The following is a 16,518-nucleotide window of genomic DNA, read 5'->3' as shown; positions in this document are numbered from 1 at the left end:
CATAACATTTTACATCAACATTACTCAAGAAAATCACATAACTATTGCTGCAAACCTTCCCATACCCTAGAAGGAATTTCCTCAAAACCCACCTCTCACTGATAAGCATTGCTATCAATGGCTAAATTTGTCAAATAACCTGCAATCTTATTAACTTCTCTATAACAATGGGATAACAAAAAAGATTCAAACAATTCTATTTTTTTTTAAATGAGATCAAGTATATACTACAAATTCCAACAATTCAATATCTTTTTCATAACACATTGAATAATCACCATAGAATCACCTTCAATTATTAATTCCTTAATTCCCAAAGAGATTGTCAAATCCAATCCAAAAGACAAAGCATGAAATTCCGCATAATTGTTAGTTTTAAAACCAATAGCATGACACTTAGCTCGAATTAATTTGCATTATGATAATAAATTACCATGCCTACCCCAGCCGGCCAAAGGTTACCACAAGAGGCCCCATCAAAATTCAATTTAAAGTGCCCCTGCAGAGGAGGTTTCCATCTAGCAGACCATCTCTTACCTATTGCATCATTCTCCTTTAAAATTGAACCATGAGAGGGTAAAACCGACAACGTCTTCCAAACTCTAGTAACTCTACTATCCCAATGTGAAAAAGAAGTAAGATTTTCCAAATTCTTATAAATAAACGACAAAGCAACCTCAGAGATTGAAGACTCAATTTTTAATAAAACCTTAGACATAGGAGAACTTGTTTTTTTAAATATCTTGTTGTTTTGCTCTGGCCAAACATTCCAAGTCACAATAGATCGAGATATGATCCAAAGGCATGCATAAAAAGATGAGGCAAACATAAATGGCCAAGATCTAAAATGGGAAATGAGATCCTTACCAATAACAAAGGATATATTTAACTTCTCAAACAACCACTGCCAACATTCATAAGCATAATCACAATGTAGGAACAGGTGTGAAGAAGATTCCAATTTTTTGTTACAAAGGACACAAGGGAAAACAACAGTAATACCAAGCCTGTCCAGTCTCATACCTGTAAGGACTTTGTCCTGAACTGCCAACCAAGAAAAGTCTCCAACTTTAGGAAGACAAGCCGAATGTCAAAACAACTTGTAAGGCCAGGATGATAAATCTTTAGCAACCATAAGAGAGTTGTAACCATCTTTAACAGTGTACTTACCAAAAATATTCTTTGTCCAAATAAGTTCATCCTCAGAATCAAAAAGAAATACAATTCTATCCCCCAAAATCTTCTCAAGATCTAATTTCATACTTTGATCAACATCTAAGAAATCAATCGACCTCCATCTAGCTAGCTTAAGGGGTCCACTAGTCATAATTTTAAAATAATCCGCTACAAAAACACCCCAAAGGGAGGAAAGAATAGTGGTCAGGGGAGACCAATCCCTAATATTCACCAGAGGTGTGTGTCCATTCCATACTTCATCCCAGAATCTGACCTTTCTACCATTATGAACAATCCATGAGAGATGAAGCAAAATAATTGATCTACATTTACAAAGGAAATTCCAAATAGCAGAACCCGAAGGAAAATTTGAGACTTTAAAAATGTACTCTCTCGGTCCATTATTTAAATATTTGGCAAACATAATCTGTGCCCATAAGGAGCTAGGCTTGTCATATAATTTCCAAACCAACTTAGCACCTAAGGCTAAATTCTGATTTTCCAAACTCTGAATTCTTATTCCCCCAAGTTCCTTAGGAAAACATACCTTATCCCATGCAACTAAAGGGAGTATCTTCTTGCCATCTTTATTATTTTTCCAAAGAAAATCTCTAGGAGTATCCTGTAAACTAACAATAGCTTCTTTTGGAGACTTTCAAACAAAAATGAGATATATGGGAATGACATTCAAAATAGACTTGATGAGAAGAATTTCACCCACCAAAGTTAACCATCTATGATTCCATGAGAGAATTCTTTTAGAAATGACCAAAGTAATCTTATCCCAAAAACCAATCTTATTGTGTTTAACAAAGAAAGGAATCCCAAAGTAAGTACATGGAAGATTTCTAGTCTCAAATCCCTAAAAGGATTGCAACCTATGTTGAACCAATTGTGATGTATTAAGGAAGAAAATATTTGATTTATCACCATTCACTTTCTGACCAGAAAACAATTCATAATTTTGTATTATTCTTTTAATCACTTTTGCCTCAACTAACGAAGCATGTCCAAATAATAGAGTATCATCTGCAAAGAGACAATGAGAAATACTTTGGGGAATATTTTGAATCCTTATACCTTTCCAAAGCCCCCCCACTTTAGCAGCCCTAATAGCCCAACTAAAGGTTTCAGCTAGGAGAATAAACAAAAAGGGAGAAAGGGGATCTCCCTATCTCAAACCCCTGGATGAAGTGAAAAAACCACAAGGAGAACCATTAATTAAAACCAAGAATCTTGCAGAAGAAATACATGCACAAATCCATATGACTCAGGCCTTGGAAATACCTAACTTCTCAAGAACAGCACATAAAGCCCCCCACTCTACTCTATCATAAACCTTCATCATGTCTAGTTTAAGTATCATGGTTGGAGTTCTTTGGGTGGAAATAGAATGCAGCACCTCATGTGCTACAATTTCACCCTCTGTTGTCTCCCTTCTAGGAACAAAACAACCTTGCTCCAATGAAATGATCCTAGGTAGAATTTTTTCCAACCTAAGGGAAATTGCCTTCATAAATATCTTATACAAAGTATTACACAAATCAATGGGGCGGAAGTCAGAAAAAGTCTTAGTATCCTCCTTTTTAGGAATAATTGCAATCATTGTAGTATTAAGTTCTTTTAAAACAGACCTATTTCTCCTAGCTTCCTCAAGAGCCAATAAAACATCATTTCCCACAAAATCCCAACATTTCTGAAAAAATAGAGTAAAACCATCTGATCCTGGAGCTTTATCCAGATTCATAGCAAAGACAACACTCTTAACTCCTTCTAAGGAAAAGGGAGATATCAACATCTTATTGTCTTCCAAGGATACTAAAGGAGGAATATTAGATATAATATCATTGCTGAGATTTCGATTTTCTAAAGATAATAATGACTTAAAAAACCTAACTACCTCTGAAGCAATGTCCTTAGGCTCTGTCAATAAAGTCCCATTATGCCATTGAATATAAGATATCCTATTCTTACATCTTTTAATCTTAGTTGAAGAATGAAAAAATTTTGTGTTCTTGTCACCATCTGAAAGCCATAACTCTCTAGATTTATGTCTCCAATAGATTTCCTCTCTAGCTAACACCTCCTTGAGCTATACTTCTAGTGACTTCAATTCATCAAAAACTTGTGGCACCATACCATGTTGAAGCACATGAGTATTAAGACACTCAATCATATCTTTAATCCTTTGTTTCTCCTGAAAAATGTTCTTAAAATATGAGATATTCCATTCACTAATATTCAATTTCAAATAGCTTAACTTATTAGTAATCTGAAACATACGAGACCCAAACAAAAAGGAGCAGAATTCCACCATTTCATAAGCAGAGGCAAAAAGGAAGAATCCCTAAATCACATGGGCTCAAATTTAAATGGAGACTTAAAAGAAGCCCTATCCTCAATAACTGAAAGGGAAATTGGAAAGTGATCACAACCCAAGACTGGTAGAATAGAGGAAAAGAATTCAAAATCTAGATCAATCCAATTCTTAGATAACAAAAACTGATCTAATCTCTCAACAATCTTATAAAAATTCCTTCTCATGTTTGTCCATGTGAAAACTCCATTCTAAGACTTACAATCAAAAAGGCTCATATCAGAAATGAAATCCCCAAAGTCATCCATAATCCTTTTATTAGGGAAAACACCTCTTTTCTCATCTAAATCAGTGATAGCATTAAAATCACCCCTGAAGATAATAAAGGAACCATGTCTTAAGGGAGAAGAAATCCTCTTTAATTCACTCCATAAATTACTCTTCCCTTGAATTCCTGACAGATCATAAATGTTAAAAAGCCAGGATTTAACCTTCAAAATCTTTCTTATAACTAAAGTCGACATCCAATTTGGAGCAGATGCCACTAATTGTACCTTAATGCCAAACCTCCTCAAGCACCACAAGCAGGAGAAGAGAGAAAATTCCACCTTCTCCAAGATGAAAAAACCAAATCAGCAGACTCCTTTGACAACTTTGTTTCTTGCAACATAAAAATATCACACTTAATTAAGTCCATCTGGGACTTAATTAAGCATCCCTTGTTAGGGGCATTCAAGCCCCTAACATTCCAAGAAATAATTCTCATTGTCCTCGAGGGGAGGCTGAAGCTCCTCTCTTCCCATTAATCAGAGAATTTTTTCTTTCCCCAAAGCAACCTTGCAAATTATGTTTCACAACCCCTGATCTTGTCATAGGAGGACTAGTCATAGATCTCTTACTCCTATTTCTTTTTACACTTACCAGAGTTAGGCATGTTTTCTTAGGCCTACCAAGAGAGACGGAACGCCTTCCTTTCTCACCAGCAATAGAAAGGGACAAAGTCTTTTGAATTCCAACATCAATTTCCATTTGAGTCTTAAGATTATTTGGAGGCCTACCTCTCCCAGGAGAAACCACTGATGGTGAAAAAACCAGAGTTGTTTGGACAATAGGTAAACTCTTGCATGACTTTGGAGAAGCTAGGATAATTGGATTATCTTCAAAACCCAACTCTGTTGTAGCCAAAACCGCAAAAGGATTAGCAGATGCATAAATTGGAAGGGTAGAGTTTATACCCCCCAAATCATTCTCAATTGAAAAAACAACTCTATCAGTAATACTCTCATCGATCTGATGTGCATGATTGTTAAAAATATCATTTACTTGCTGAACCATATTCTCATCTGGAATAATAACAGAGACAACCTTTGACGGATTACTATTCCCTAAGGAAGATTCATTAGCCATATTAATTTCAACATTCAGAGGGGGATTATTAGACACCAAATTCTTAATTTCTTGAACTAAAGAAGCATCATTAGGAAAACCTATGGCAGGTACTGTATTTTTATCTCTTTTCACATTCTTTGAAGAATCCAAAACCTCCTTATGTGTGCATGAAGACAAATTGTCATCCTTACACTTTATGTGATTATTTGACATCTTAGGGCAATCTATTGTCAATGGATGATCTACTCCATTTATTGGGGGATTACCATCCATCACTATACCCTCGTTATTAGAAAATGTCTTCAGTAAAATTGAAAGTGAGATTGAACCCGAAGTGTGATCATTTGGTTTTCTAGAACTGCGACACAATGGATTATTTTCAAGATTAATGTGACTTGTTTCTACCAATTTATGCGAAGAGACATTTCCACATCCTTCAACCGAAGGTCCCGCGGACAAACTATCTTTATTAAGGGATTTAGGGACAGAGCCAACAACCTGCTGGTTTTTCTTAAAATCCAAAAGTAACAGAGCATCCAAAAGTAAAGGAGACTTAAGAAGCTCCATGTCTAATTTCTCAATTGACTGGCACCAAATACCATCATGAGACTTGATATTACAAATACAGGGGCAAACATTGTTAGGGTTAATAAGAACACAAATTTTTACCAAAACCTCCCCCTCCAGAAAGTCCATTTTGTTAAAAAAATTCCAATAGTATTTCCAATTTTCTCAAGAACATTTGGATCTATAAATTTAAAAGGAATTTTAGGTAATCCAAAGAAGAAAGGAATAAGTTTTGAACTAGACCAAGCAGGAACAAAAAAGGGTTTCCAAGCCGCAATTGAAATTAAATGTTTTCCAAACCAATGATGCGAAGTTCTTAATACCTCATCTCTGAAAGAAGGAGAATCAAAGACAATAATAAAAGCATTCGCAGACAATAATTGAAAATAATGCATATCCCCCCATCTTTTCTACAATTTATGATAAAACTTTAACAAACTAATTTGATCACCCCAAATTTCCCCAGAAATAGCATTCATATGCAAACAATTCGCTTTCTAATCGACATAGGAACCCAGAATATCGATACAAGGGATAGGAGCCCAAACCTGTGATGAAGAAACCCTTGGCAGAATAGGATCAGTAGGTATCTTACTTACCTTTTCCAGACTAGCTTCCTTGAGGTTCAAATTTACCTTATTTCCCACCTGCTATGAAGAAACAGAAACCCTAGCCACAGTCTCCTTATTTGCCAAGCCAACAACCCTAGCAAACATTCGTTGATTGCCCAGATCCAAAGATCTTTTCCCCAAAAAACCCTTCAATTGCTTCTCATAATTCCCTTAATTCGCACCATTTTTAAAATGCCCTCGATTGAATCTCCTTCCATTGTTATTCTACCTCCATTCCACACTACGTCTGTTTCGAAAGAAGCCTTGAAAGTATTTTGAAACTGGCCAAAAAACCTTGTTACTTTCACTTCGGTTTACCTGTATGTTACCTTGTCATCCGTCCCTCATAACAAGAGTGAGCCGCCTTGCAAAGTTTTTAGTTGAGTCCTTTAATCCCTCTTTTTCCGAAAACTTGTTAAAAGTTCATTGGTTCAATCTCTAATCCTCCTATAAATCATTTCTAAATCCTTAGCATTATGCTTCAATGGTTTGTTTGAACCTCAAGAACCCCTCGAACCATCTTGAAAAGAGTTCATAGTGTTCATTTAGGTACCGCAGGTTCTAAGTTATATCTAAGACATTTTCACGCTAACGTTCACTCAAGTTTTTTGCAACAACTCTATTTCACGGTCGCGGATGATGTTTCATATACTATTTCTCTAGATTGTGACCCATTTGAACCTAGTTCAAATAGTTCACTGATGTTCATAATGTTCGATGAAGTTCAAAGGACCAGCGGCAATCAACAAAGTTAATCTTTTCCAAAGGAAAATCTCCTTGGCATAGCATATGCTTTGCACTACCTAAACCCTCATGACGTCAGTTCAAATGGTTCATGAATGTTCAAATCAGGTGGGTCCCATAGGAAAGACTAAACAACGTGATGGTGCATTTATTGCTAAGTGTGATGAAGATCTGGCCATATCTCGGGTGACGTCAACCAGCCAATTTTTGATGGCAAGTAATCATTTTTGGGATTTGGCGGTTACACCGACGAGTGCTATCATGCATTCAATACACATGCGTGATGTAAAATCCCAATGCTCAGCTCATCTGAGTTGACGGCCAAAATTAATGCACTAAATGAGCTTTTGGTGCTGTATTTGTTATAAGGTATGAAGTGATTTATTTTTTAAACCTGTTCTTCATTGCTATGGAGTATCTAGTCGAACGTTTTTCTGCTAGTAGACGTTCGATTGGTTTCAGCCATGAAGGTGAGTTTTGATTCCTATCTTCTTCAGTGATTTTTAGCTATTTTTCTCTCTCATAATAAAATTACTTGGAGAGATAAGGGTTATTGGTTATAAATTATGAAGTCCAGTCTGCATCTTTTCAGAAATATTTTCAGTCTTGCTTGCACAGAATCCATTCTCAGTGACACAAACCTGAAACGGGAGAATTTGGAAGCCTTGAAGGAAAGGACATTTAAAGGTATTGATAGTTCTTTTGGTTTAGAAATTCTAAGTAGTGGCCTAATAGAGGCAACAGCTTTCCCACCTACTATTCCTTGCCCAGAATTAGTTAGGGAGTGCATTGTGCGATATGACCCTATTTCTGAAACTATCAAGAGGGACAATGGTGAAATCCTCCTCGCGATCAATAGGGAAGTCATTTCTTCTATTTTCAAATTGCCAGATTACAAGCTCTCAAATTTTTCCCCTGCCCAATCAATCACCAAGTTCAATGCAGACAAGAGTGGACACTGAAACAATATAGCGAAGGATTGGTTGATAGTTCCTCAGAAAGGTGGCTCTAGGCTACCTAAACACCCCAACAAAAATCACATTCTTCCCCATATTCATGATGTTATGTTATTGTTACACCGAGTTAGAGGTTCAGTTGAAGCCTACAGTCTTGATGATTGGATTTACTGTTATGTGCAACTGGTGTTGGAGGGAAAGCAGTTCTCTGATTGGGCAGAGCTTATTGCTGACTCTATGAGAGAATAGATGAGCATGGCAAAGAAGTTCAAACAAAATTTATTCATGTCTTCTTATTTTATATATTGTTTGGCATGTACCAAAGAGATAATAGGAATTCCTAGGCAACCTGCTGAAGGGGATGTTTCTATATATGACTTTTACCCCATGCTGCAAAGAGATAATGCATTACAAGATTTTAGGAGAGTGCATAATGCTTTCCTGGGGGACCTGTGCTATGAATTGAAGAACATGAAATCAGAAAGAATGTCTGAAGATGCCCAAGCCTTGGTGAAAAGATATGGTAGCTTCTTTGTTCAATTTCCTAGTTTTTGTTATATAAGGGTAGGTGGTTTCGAAGAAGAACCTTTCAGACTTCCTCATTTTTGTTCAGATTGCTTTGTCCTTGCTGAGATTTGTAGACAGTTTTCTACTGTAATTAAGAAAGCTCAACCCAAAGATAAATGGGAAGATCATTTCCCTATTCAATTAGGCGATTTATCTTGTAGTTCAATGTCAGATGCGTTGAGCATAGGAGCTGACTTGAAGAATTTTAATTTGAAACTGTATCAAAGAAGAAATGGCTTTGATAATAAAGGTTTTTCATGGGGCCTTGGTTTGATGGTGCACCTTCCTTTCTCACACTTGGAAGACTTTTGGGAACATTGTTGTGATGAACTTGAAGTGTTCAAGAGAGAAAATATGAGAATGGTTCTGGGACAGATAGTTTCACTGAAGGTGAAAATTGATATAAGTAGGATCAAAGAAGATAATCTAGAGCTATTTGAACCTGGGTATCTAGATCAAACTGAACCCGAAACATTCTCTATTAATTGGGATGTGGAAGAAGAAGATGATATATAGCTCAGAACAAAAAGAGTCTTGGAGTTGGGTCAATAAGAAAATAGCAATGAAATCAGGCAAGATCAATCCTCCAAGAGATAATGTGGTTTCTCTATGTTCTCCAAAAAAAAATTCTAACCCCACTTCTATGCATGTTCATGCAGGCAAAAATAAGAAGTCATCTCACACCAAGCACGAGCCTAATCTTCCTTTGAACTATCCTGCTCCTTGATTTACAAGGTCACAGAGCATTGCACAGAGGAAAATGGACCTGGTGAGAGACACAGAGGTGAAAGACAAGACCCTCGACCCTCAGATTTTTGAGGTCGAGGACCTTGATAGTGATATTATCAACACCACGAATTCCCATGCAATCACTGTAGCCATGACACTGCCACCTCAAGTAACTGGAAGAATAGCTAGTTCAAGCACAACTCCCAAATGGTTAACTACTTCAGTAAGTAAGAAACGAAGCTCGATCCCAGTGTCTATCCCAATTCAAGACATGGTGGTCAAATACATGGAAAAAGGTCCTAAATAGAAGAAGTTCAAAATGACCACCAGGTTGGACATTGATGAAAAGACCGGGAGATGGCTTGCTGAAATTGCTTCCTATAAACCCAAGGATAAAAGTAAAGAAATAAATGCAGAAGATTTTGAAGTCACCAAAGTAGATTTGGGAAACATGAGTAGGGACTTTGATAACCACCTTTTCAATGTGATGGCTAAGAAAATTCTCACCAGGTCAGAGAAAGATGGACAAGAGAAAAAGCAACCGAAACGACACATCAAAGTTTTAGCCCAATTCATTGATAGCCTGGGCTGTTTTGGAGAACTCCCTATATCACAAGCTTCATAAAACTTTGATCCCACCTCACCGAAGAACAAGAAACTGATGAATCAAGTTCAGCGAGCTAAGAGCATCGCAGGGGTCGTAGAAAAATGGATTGAAGGGTGATCAAGGATGGCGACAAATATATTACAAATTCCAGGAAGCTATGCGATGAAATTCAAAACCTCATTACGGAGATCCAAAATCAGGTTATGCAATGGGAAAAGGAGGAGCATAAGTGGGAAAATGTATTACCCATGTTTGCCAAGATAGAAAAATATGGAGCCACTGAGTTTTTAACAGAAAACTCAATAAAATTGGCAACTGATGAGTGCCAGCTCTTTGTGTTGAAGAAAACCATAGCGTGGCAGGTAATTACATTCAAGGCGGTAATCTCTGATGTCAAAGCCTCTGTTTACGAGCTCTAGGAACTTCAATATAGCTTGATCATTGATAATAAAGTGGTTAACCTAGATCATGATTAGCAACTAGGACTTTATGGGCTGAATACACAGGACGCGGTAAAGGCATTTAAATTACACATGGAGAAAATTAGGGCGAAAGGAAACTTTACTTCTGAAGATATAACACAGATTGCCCGAATTGAATCCATGATGTTCATTGGCAATGATCAGTTACCTAAACATGCCGAGAAAATGGTAAAACACAGGTGGGAAAAGGAAGCTGCAAAGGTGAAAACTAATGCCATGAAGAATCTGAGTCAGCCTATGATTTAGGAGCTTACAACCTCCCATGATGCCTGGAAAAGTGGAAGAGGAGATGACGCTGGAGAAGAAGCATAATATTATGCTTAGGCTTTGTTTTTATTTTTAAATGCTTTTCAAAAACCTTGCAATTACTTCGAGACATCTCTCCCCTAAATACTTTGTTACTTTTATAACAGTTTCAGAGGAGGTTGGGTTTTCAAGGAGACCTCCTCTGTTCTTCAAAAAGACTACTATAAGTTAGATGAAAAAGATTTAGAAGGGGTTGGAACAGTAGACGTAGAAATTAGAATATTTTGTTTGTCTGAAGGAAGTGATCAGTTTTTCAGAATTTGAAATTGGAAGGAACTTATGTATGTATCTTTATGTCTTTGTTGCACGGAATATACATATAAAGATCATATACATTTTGAGGTTTTAAATCTTTGATTTTGAATCCATGGAGTAATGTTTCTTTGCAAATATTAATCTAGTTAAATTGTCTGTGATTATCTTTTTGATGGTGAATTCTATTATTAATCTGGAGCTTCTTTCTGTGTTGTTTAGAAAGATATTTGGTTGAAAAGAGACTTTGTTTCTCTTGTTTATTTTTATGAAGTGCTGAAATCAGTGTTATTGATCTTTGCTTTGATTACTTCTGATTTTCGTGGTGAAGCATCTTGAAGAAGGTTCGTTTTTGTTTTTTTCTGAAATATTTGCATATTACTAGCCTCTCATCTAAGATTGAAGTAGGCAGCCTTACATGCTTTTAGGTTAAAAGCATATCAGTCTTATTTAGTTAGATTATTCTCTGAATAACTAATGGAGGGAGCTGTACTTGTCTAAAATTCAGAGGGAAGTGATGTATGTCACACTTACCCAACTGTTTAGTTGAACTTTTGTTTTTCAAAGAGGGTAACAGAGCTTTGAATTAATTCAATTAAAAGAAAGACAAAATCTGTTCACTAACATATTTTTGGCGACTCTGCTGGGGACGTCAACATTTAATAGATCAGTATGTTATATATTTGTTAAAACTGGGTAAGTCATGGTTTTACTTGCTAATAGAATTCCTGGACAAACGCATACTTCAACCTGTGCTTCAACCTTGCTTACATTTTGAAGACACCTAAGAAGATATTATTGTTGACCTTAATGTTGTTGCCTGGAAATTTAGAACTCATAACCAATAGTATCAACAAGATCGCCTAGTATTAGAAAGAGAAGAAGAAATAGGTGAATGGTTGAGAAGGATTCCCATAGCCCAAGAAGTTGTTGTGGTTGATAGAGTTGTTCATAGGCCCTAGAAGAAATAACACTGGATTCTTGTCCTTATACTAGATCACAAAGGAGAGAGGGAGTTTTTGATAACTTTTTCGAAGAACTGCAAGGGTTCTCACTCTCTAAAAATTTCACTCCCAAGAGGAAGGCTAAAAGTAGACCTTCTTCCCCTACTAAAGCTACTCCCAAAGTACCTCTCTCTTCTAGAAATTGGCAAGCATTAACGCTTTCTAGAATGCAAGCTCCTCCTCTTGTAACTATTTTCCCTGTTTCAATCATGGCTCAACCATGGGGCACTGCAGTCGGGCCTCTTTCTCTCGGTGCTCGTAATCCTCTCCCGAAAGGGGCTAGGGATGTTTTACCTAATTTCAATGGAGATGGGAACATATCAATTGAAGAACATTTGAACTCCTTTAATGTAGCAATTGGGATACTGGCAATGCAGCACAAAGATGTGGCTGTTAGGATTTTCGCTCAAACTCTTACTAAGGGAGCAGTGGATTGGTTCAGTCATCTGCAGGAAAGATCTATAATTAATTGGCTAACAATGAAAACTGCTTTCGAGAAATGGTTCAAGAGCACTGATGATGAGCACTCACTTTTGGCTCATCTCACACAAATGAAGAAAGAGATTCATGAGCCAATGAGAGATTATGTGGCTAGGTATAATAAAATTATTCATAAAATTCCCCTTGCTAAAAGACCAACTGTTGATAACCAACAATGTTTCTTTATCAACTCTATGCCTCCTAATGTTGGTTTCCATCTCAGAAGAAATAGGACAGCTGATCTTGATACTGCACAGAACCAAGCTATAGAGCTAGAAGATGATTTAATAACAGCAGAGAAGTGGAGAAAAGATGTGCAAATCCCTCAAGGTCAATCTCAAGCTTCCACTTCTTCGACTGATCTAGTTGTCCAAAGATTATTCAATGATATGATTGCCTTGAAGAGGCAAATTCTGAAAACTGGAGGTTCTTACCCACAGCCCTATCAAGATATAAGTAGGAAACAACCAAACCAGCACAATTATGGGCGAACTTCGTAACTCCCTGCTGCCCCGCAAAGATTGCAAATAAAAGGTCCTCTTGATAAATGTGCTATGTGCTCTTTTCACCTTACTTCAGATCATGATGGGAATTCTTGTCCTGATATGATAAGGCATGTCCAAATGGGAAGCACAAAGGATGAACTCGGGGAGTTCACTGAAGCAGGGAAGATTCAAGAAGTACCTGGCGAGTCTGGATCATTTTACCTTGAATACGAATTAGATTTAGAAAGAGGTGGTAATATTTTGGTAACTCTTGAAGACCTTGCATGTGCAATCCTTACAAGGAATCAATGAACCTCCCAACCTGCTCCTGTTGCAAACTCTATCGGAACTAATTTCAAGGGTAAGGGTCCCATAAGTAATGATTCTTCCTTTCATGCAAAAACACCTGAAGTTATGATTTTGCAAAGAAATACTGAGAGTAAAACCAATTCTTCTCCCTCTCCCTCTTTTGACATAATTGAATTTTACAAATCTTCAACTGTTCAAATTTCCACTGCTGAATATTTGAAATTGAACCCAGGGGAATTAGACAAGTTGGTCAAATATGTAAAAGGAGATCCTACCTTAGAGTCCTTAGTGCATGAGTGTATAGCTAATAATGGTTTGTTTACTGCTAAAAAACCTACATCTGCTTCTAGCCCTCCCACTATTTCAATTAATCCTTGTGCCTCTCACAGTACTGAAGATAAGCTTGACACTGAAGTTTTGAAACCCGAACCTTTTTATATCTCTCTCCTCTTGAATGGTCAGAAGCTTAGTAATTGTATTATAGATTCAGGGGCATCAGATAACATAATGGAATTCGATGGAAGTTGTGCCAACTCTGGTTCAGGAGTAGGGGTAGTTCTACTTTCGCCTAAGGTTAATGTTTTTCCTTTTTATTTCAAATTGGATTTTAAGAATACAAATAACACTGCGGAATATGAGGCATTACTTTTAGGGTTGAATGAAGCCAAATGTAAGGGCATAAAATTGCTTAAGGTGAAAGGTGATGCTGAGCTGATTGTTAAACAGGTAAGAAATGTTTACTCTGTTAAAAATGATAGACGAAAACATTATAGAAACAGAGTTTGGGATGAGATAGAGTTTTTTGATGCTTTCTCAATTGAAGCTATACCAAGAGAGAAGAACACTAGGGCGGATTCATTGGCTGTTTCAGCTTCTCTCTTATTACCACACCCAGACTTTAAGAATGATTCTTATATAATTGAAATGATTTACAGACCTAGTGTTCCTGACAATGTGTATCATTGGCAAGTATTTTATACATATTCTCAGATTAAAGATTTTTTGGAGTGTGTTTGTTCCTTTGTCCAATCATATTTTGAGGGTTCTGAGGATATTTGTAAAGAATTTTGTCCAAATCCTGGTATTGATTCTGATAAGAATTTCATTCAGCTTAAGGGGAACAAAATCCTGAAAGGTTTGGTGAGTCTAGAGAGGTTTTTCACCCGTAATGATGTGTTCACCGGCAAGAAAATTCCTGATGATGACAGTAAGGTGGGTTGCGAAAAGATCAATCTTGGTGATGAAGCTAATCCTAGAATGGTAACAATCGGCAAATGTTGTTCTTCTGAGGAGAAGCGAATGCTCATTGAGTTATTGAAAGAATACATTGACGTGTTTGCTTGGTGTTATGATGATTTAAAGGAATTTAGGAATGGTCAGTTTCAACATCAAATTTCGTTGAAGCCTGGTGTTTCTCCTTTTAGACAAAAACTGATAAATTTCAATCCCATGATGGCAGAAGAAATTTTCAAAGAGGTAGATAAAATGGTAAACACCAAAATTATATACCCAATCCATCACTCCACATGGGTAGCCAATATAGTACCTGTAAGGAAGAAAAATGGGGAAATCCAGATTTGTGTAGATTTTTGCAATCTGAACCAGACAAGTCTTAAGGATAATTATGTTTTACCCAATATGGACCATATTTTGCAGACAGTAGCTGGATCAGAAATGATGTCAATGTTAGATGGCTTTTCAGGCTATAATTAAATTAGTGTTGCAGAAAATGAACAGCATAAGACATCATTTATCAACCCTTAGGGAACATTTGCATATAATCATATGCCTTTTGGTTTGATTAATATCAGAGCAACTTTTCAAAGGGCCATGGATTCTTCTTTTAGGGATTTCCATGACAGGATTATTGTAATTTACCTAGATAACTTGACCATGTTCTCTAAAGAAAGGAAGAATCATCTCAAAGATCTCAGGGTAGTTCTACAACGTTGTCGAGAACATGGTATCTCCTTGAATCCAAAAAATCAGTGTTCTATGTAACTAAAGGCAAACTATTAGGGCACATTGTTTCAAAGGAAGGTATCAAGATTGATCTTGAAAGAGTCAATGCAATCCAACACCTCATCCTGCCTTCAAATCGGACTAGAGTAAGGTCATTTTTTGGTCAGGTAAATTTCCTAAGAAGGTTTGTACCTAAATTTATAGAAACTACTAAGCATATCATCGGCTTGTTGAGTGAGAGGTACCCTTTTAAATGGACTGATGAAGCTAAAGAATCCTTTGAAAAGATTAAGAGTTTAGTTGCCAGTGCACCAACCCTCATCAACCCAGATTTTAAAAAGGATTTTATCATATAATGTTATGCCTCAGAGCATACAATGTCAGGAATATTATTACAGGTAGATGAATCTGGGACTAAAGCACCCATAGCATTCATGAGTGTCCCTCTTAAGAAACATGAGCTTAAGTATTCGCTCTCAGAAAAACAAGCCTTTGTCGTGGTTAAAGTTGTAAAACAATTCAGATATTATATTTTGCATTCTCACTCTATGGTGTTTGTTTTGGATTCTGCAGTGAAAAGTATTTTGACTCAGCAGGAAGTTGGGCTCAACAAAAAAGTGACATGGGTAACCAAAATTCAGGAATATGATCTGGATATTCATCCTACAAAGATGGTTAAAGGATAGGGTTTGTGCAAATTGATAGCAGAGAATAAGGTGGAAATAGATGAAGAGGTACCATTGACTCTATTTGTTGGGTTGCAAGATACATGGTTTTCTGACGTAGCTTATTACTTGACCTATGGTAGTTGCCCGAGTCATTTTTCAACTAAAGAACAAAGGAATCTCAAATTAAAAGCAGCTAAGTATGTTATCTGACAAGATGTTTTGTATAAAAAAGCCTTGGATGGTACCTATTTGAGATGTGTAGATAAGCCACAACAGCGGAAGCTTCTAGAAGTTTATCATGATGAAGCCTGCGGTGGACATTTTTCATCCTTAGTAACCGCTTTTAAGATTTTAAGAAATTGTTTTTATTGGATGGGTATGTTCCGTGATGCATATACCTATGTTAAGGGATGTGAAAAATGTCAACTCTTTACTGGAAAACCACAGTTGGCGACACTACCTTTAAAACCTGTGGTAGTGGATGAACCTTTCAAACAATGGGGTATTGATTTCGTTGGCCCAATAAATCCTCATTCCAATGCTGGCCATATGTATATTCTAATAGCAACATATTATTTTACTAAGTTGGTGGAGGCTATCCCCACTAAGAAGGCGAACTCAAAGGTAGTATGTACTTTTCTCAAAGATTGCATTTTAGTCCGTTTTGGGGTTCCTAAGAAGATTGTCACTGATAATGCATCATATTTCTCCTCTGAGGAATTGACCATGTTCTGTTATGAACATCAAATTACTCTTTCACACTCCTGTGATTACTTCCTGCAAGGTAATGGGTTGGTAGAATCGAGCAACAAGAACCTGGTAGCAATCATGAAGAAGTTAGTTGATGATAATACCTGGAACTGGCATAAAATGTTATATGAAGCCTTATGGGCAGATAGAATTACCC

Source organism: Cryptomeria japonica, chromosome 10, assembly GCF_030272615.1.
Source record: "Cryptomeria japonica chromosome 10, Sugi_1.0, whole genome shotgun sequence".
Classification (NCBI taxonomy): domain Eukaryota; kingdom Viridiplantae; phylum Streptophyta; class Pinopsida; order Cupressales; family Cupressaceae; genus Cryptomeria; species Cryptomeria japonica.
The sequence above is the reverse complement of the archived record's forward strand: the minus strand, read 5'-3'. Positions refer to the sequence as shown.